The sequence below is a fragment of the Nicotiana tabacum genome, chromosome 23 (assembly GCF_000715075.1).
Source record: "Nicotiana tabacum cultivar K326 chromosome 23, ASM71507v2, whole genome shotgun sequence".
NCBI lineage: Eukaryota > Viridiplantae > Streptophyta > Magnoliopsida > Solanales > Solanaceae > Nicotiana > Nicotiana tabacum.
In genome coordinates this window covers 141,394,353-141,399,976 of record NC_134102.1, presented here as the reverse complement: position 1 = coordinate 141,399,976, position 5,624 = coordinate 141,394,353, and the positions used below count along the sequence as shown (strand labels likewise).

Below are 5,624 nucleotides of genomic sequence, written 5' to 3'. Positions count from 1 at the left end.
TTTGATACTAGAGTCGATGGACTGATAGTGGTGAGCAGCCCTGTTATTTATAGCAAATTGCGTACAAATACAACATACCCAGGAAAATACTTTAGTTGTAGTAAAAACAAAAAGGTATTTGAAGCGAAAAAATGAAAGAGAAAGTTCAAAGTAATTGAAGTCGTGTTTGCATATAATTTTTTTTAAAACCTCGTTCTGTTTTAATTCATGTGACACATTTCACTTCTTAAATTCAAATTATGTGAAGTTTGACCAACATTTTGAAATATATTTTTTATCACATGAGAAAAATTATAACGTATAATATGTTTCATATAATTTTTGAATATCTAAAAAGGGCAGCCCGTTGCACGAGATATCACATATTCACGTAGGATCGAGGAAGGGCCACACCCTAATTTTTAAATATTTAAATATTAATTTTGAAATATAAAACTAATCCAATTTTAGCTTCAAATATTAATTAAATTGATTCTCGATAAACAAAATATATTATATAAATTGAAATAAAAGGAGCAATAAGTATTCCAATAACGAGATATCTTATTTGTTTTTTTGAATAGATTATAAAGGAAAGAATGTAAAATAGAACAAATGAGTACTATCATTTAGCAAGTCTAAAAATGTAATAGTGTTATGAAAATAATTATATTGTGGATGTTTATTTATTACTCCGCTATAGATAATCTTCCTGAAGAAGATTATCCATTTAGTACTCTGTTGAAGTTTATTTACAAGCAGCTGATGCAGGCAGGTTGCAAGCAGCTCAATGAAATGATTTGCAGCAGCTTCTTATTAAACAGGCAGGTTGCAAGCAGCTCATGCAGACAGCTTACAAGCAGCTAAAGAAAAGCCTTGCAGCTGCTTCCTGAAAAGCCTCGCAGCTGCTTCCTTTCTTCTATAAATAGAGGAGTTTTCAGTTCATTATGTACATGAATTTGAAGTTGAATAATATATCAGTTTCTCTCTATACTTGTCTTTACTTTACAGTCTTTATTTTATAACACGTTATCAGCACGAGACTCTGCCATCTCGAGAAAATACTTTGAGAGTATCAGAGGTACGAACTTTCTTTTTCTAAATAATGTCAAATCTTTCTAAACTTGAGTTTGTAGCCCTGGATATATCGGGCAAAATCTACATGTTTTGGGTGCTTGATGCCGAAATTCATCTTGATGCGATGGGTCTGGCAGACACCATCAAAGATAAAAATCAGGCATCAAACCAAGACCGTGCCAAAGCAATGATATTCCTACGCCATCACCTTGATGAGGGCCTGAAAATGGAATATCTTACTGTTAAAGATCCAGTCATACTGTGGAGTAATTTGAAAGATAGATATGACCACCTGAAGATGGTCGTTCTTCCACAAGCACGTTATGATTGGACTCATCTAAGGCTACAAGATTTTAAATTTATCAGTGAGTATAATTCTCCTATGTTCAGAATTATTTTCCAATTGAAACTATGTGGTGATAATATTACTGATCATGATATGTTGGAAAAAACTTTCACCACTTTTCATGCCTCGAATATGCTCCTGCAGCAGCAATATCGAGAGATGGGATTCAAAAAGTATTCTGAACTTATCTCACATCTTCTTGTAGCCGAGCAACATAATGGGCTATTAATGAAAAACCATGAAAGCCGACCTACTGGTTCTTGTCCATTCCCAGAAGTGAATGAGACGAACTTCCACCAAGCTAAACGTGGAAGAGGACGCGGCCCCAGTCGTGGTCATGGCCGTGGTCGGGGAGGAAACTCTAATCGTGGTAAGAATAATGCACCAAAGAACCCTCCTCACCAGCAGTAGTAGAAAAGGAAGGAACAAAAGCATGAAGCGGTGCAAGCAGCAAAGCCAGAAAATACATGCTATAGATGTGAAGGAAAAGGGCACTGGTCACGTACATGTCGTACGCCAAAGCACCTGGTTGAGCTATATCAAGCTTCCCTGAAGAAGACAGAGAAAAATGCTGAAACAAATTTTATTTCTGAAGATAATTTAGACTTCATGCATTTGGATGTAGCTGATTACTTTGTACTCCCAGAAGGAGAAACAAGTCATGTGATCGGTAGTGAATCTGTAGAGATGTAAATATTTTAATTTCTGTTATTTATAGTAGATAGTATAGTTATGTAATTATTATACATAAATAAAAGTTATAATGTTTACTATCATATTTATTTTGTTTATGTCATTTTGAAGAATATGGATAATCCTCAAATTATGTTTGGATCAAAGACCAATCATGAAGATATTTGTGTAGTTGATAGTGGAACAACTCATGCCATATTCAAAGATCAGAAATACATTTCTTATTTGCATAAGGAAAAAGCAAATGTTTCTACAATTTCTGGTAATATAAGTTTGATTGAAGGCTCCGGAAAAGCTATTGTATTTTCGTCTAAGGGAACAAAACTTATTATCGACAATGCATTGTACTCCTCCAAGTCCCGAAGAAACTTGTTGAGTTTTATAGATATCCGCCGAAATGGGTATCATGTTGAGACAATAGATGAAATGAATGTGGAATATCTTTGTATTACAAAGAATATTTCTGGCCAGAAATGCATTGTAGAAAAGTTACCAACTTTATCTTCTGGCTTATATTATTCAAAGATTAGTACAGTTGAATCACACTCTATCGTAAACTAGAAGTTTACTTATTCAAATACTTTTGTGCTTTGACATAGCTGTTTGGGCCATCCTGGATCAATAATGATGAGACGAATTACTGAAAATTCGAGTGGGCATCCATTAAAGAACCTGAAGATTCTTACAAATAATGAATTTTCTTGTGATGCTTGTTATCAAGGCAAAATGATCACTAGACCATCACCAATGAAGGTTGGCATTGAGTCCCCTACCTTCTTAGAACGTATACATGGGGATATATGTGGACCTATTCACCCACCAAGTGGGTTGTTTAGATATTTTATGGTCATAATAGATGCATCTTCAAGATGGTCTCATGTGTGCCTATTATCATCTCGCAACCTGGCGTTTGCAAAGTTATTAGCCCAAATAATTCGATTAAGGGCCCAATTCCCAGATTATCCTATAAAGGCTATTCGCCTTGATAATGCTGGAGAATTCTCATCTCAAGCTTCTATCAGTTGGGATAAAAGTTGAACATCCGGTAGCTTATGTTCATACTCAAAATGGCCTTGCAGAGTCATTTATTAAACGACTGCAATTGATAGCAAGACCACTACTTATGAAAATAAAATTGCCCACTACTATTTGGGGCCATGCTATCTTGCACGCAGCATCACTTATCCGTCTCAGACCAATACATTATAATAAATATTCTCCGTCACAATTAGTTTTTGGTCACGAACCAAATATTGCCCATTTACAAATTTTTGGATGTGCTGTATATGTGCCAGTAGCACCACCACAGCGCAGTAAGATGGGCCCCCAAAGAAGGTTAGGAATATATATTGGGTTTGAATCACCCTCTATTATTCGCTATCTTGAACCATTGACGGGAGATTTATTTACTGCTCGATTTGCAGATTGTCGATTTGATGAAACAAATTTCCCACAATTAGGGGGAGAGAAAAAGGAAATCAAAAGAGAAATTGTGTGGAAAGTTTCATCATTATCTCACTTTGATCCACGTACCCCTATATGTAATCAGGAGGTCCAGAAGATCATCCATTTACCGAATATAGCAAATCAAATGCCAGACGCATTTACTGATTTGAAAAGGATAACTAAGTCACATATCCCTGCAGAGAATGTGCCTATCCGAATTGATGTCCCAACAGGACCATCTATTAGCATGAGAGCTAGTGAACCTAAAGCACGCCTGACGCGTGGTAGGCCTATGGGTTCTAAGGATCGAAATCCTAGAAAAAGAAAATCGACAAATGATCAAAATGATATTATGAAGGGATCTCCTGAAGAGACCCACGATCTGATTAGTTATGAGATTCCTGAAGAAATCAATAAACCTGAGGCTCAAGTGAGCGAGGAACTTTTAATAAGTTCTACTGGTAATGGGATTAATTTAAATCGATCTGAAATAGTGTTGGATAATATTTTTGCATATAATGTTGCACTTAACATTATGCAAGATAGTGAGGATTTTGAACCCCGATCTGTCGAAGAATGTCAACAAAGATCTGATTGGCCAAAATGGCAAGGGGCAATTCAATCAGAATTGAACGCACTTTCTAAAAGAGAGGTCTTTGGACCAGTAGTCCAAACACCTGCTAGTATAAAACCAGTTGGTCATAAATGGGTTTTTGTGCAAAAAAGGAATGAGCAAAATAAAGTTGAAAGATATAAGGCTCGCCTTGTCGCACAAGGATTCTCACAACGACCTGGAGTCGATTATGAAGAAGCATATTTACCCATTATGGATGCCATAACATTCCGATATCTCATCAGTTTAGCCTTACGTGAAAGGCTTGAAATACATATGATGGATGTGGTTACAGCTTATCTGTATGGGTCACTTGATAATGAGATTTACATGAAAATCCCTGAAGGATTTAAAATGCCTGAAGCATATTCAAAATCTCGGAAAATGTACTTAGTCAGATTACGGTTTAAAACAATCTGGGAGCATGTGGTATAATCGCCTCAGTAAATATTTGTTGAAAGAGGGTTACATAAATGATGTTATTTGTCCATGTATTTTTATAAAGAAAATGGCATTAGAATTTGTTATACTTGCTGTTTATGTTGATGACATAAATCTTGTTGGAACTCCAGAAGAGCTCTAAAAGGCAATTGAATATCTTAAGAAAGAATTTGAGATGAAAGATCTTGGAAAGATAAAACTTTGTCTTGGACTGCAAATTGAATATTTAGGAAATGAGATCTTTATGCATCAATCTGCCTATACAGAAAGGGTCTTAAAACGCTTTTATATGGACAAAGCGCACCCATTGAGTACACCAATGGTTGTTCGATCACTTGAAGTGAATAAGGACCCGTTCCGACCTCCAGAAGAGGATGAGGAATTCCTGGGTCCTGAAACACCCTATCTCAGTGCAATTGGTGCACTTATGTATCTTGCTAATGCTACAAGGCCTGCCATAGCATTTTCTGTTAATTTACTAGTAAGATATAGTTCTTCTCCTACACGGAGATATTGGAACGGGATTAAGCATATATTGCGATATTTAAAGGGAACTCTTGATATGGGTTTGTTTTATGCTAACAAAGATAGTGCAGATCTTGTTGGTTATACAAATGCAGGTTATTTATCTGATCCCCATAAAGCTCGATCTCAAACCGGGTACGTGTTTACATGTGGAGGTACTGTCATATCATGGCGCTCCACAAAGCAGTCAATTGTTGCTACTTCTTCAAATCATGCTGAGATAATAGCTATTCATGAAGCAAGTAGGGAATGCATATGGTTAAGATCAATGATTCATTTTATTCAAGAAAAATGTGGTTTGGAGTGTGATAAAATATCCACAATTTTATATGAAGACAATGCTGCATGCATAGCCCAATTGAAGGGAGGATTTATAAAAGGAGATAGAACGAAGCATATTTCACCAAAATTATTCTACACACACGATCTTCAGAAAAATGGTGACATTGATGTGCAGCAAATCCGTTCAAGTGACAATCCGGCAGATTTATTCACTAAATCTTT

The 5,624-nt window shown here is 36.0% G+C and overlaps 1 protein-coding gene across 1 annotated transcript in view; it reads left to right on the top strand.

Annotated features, from left to right (window-relative positions):
* Nucleotides 1–5,624, top strand: part of LOC107826535 (small ribosomal subunit protein bS6c alpha) — a 132,764-nt gene that overhangs the window by 44,900 nt on the left and 82,240 nt on the right. The window lies entirely within an intron of this gene.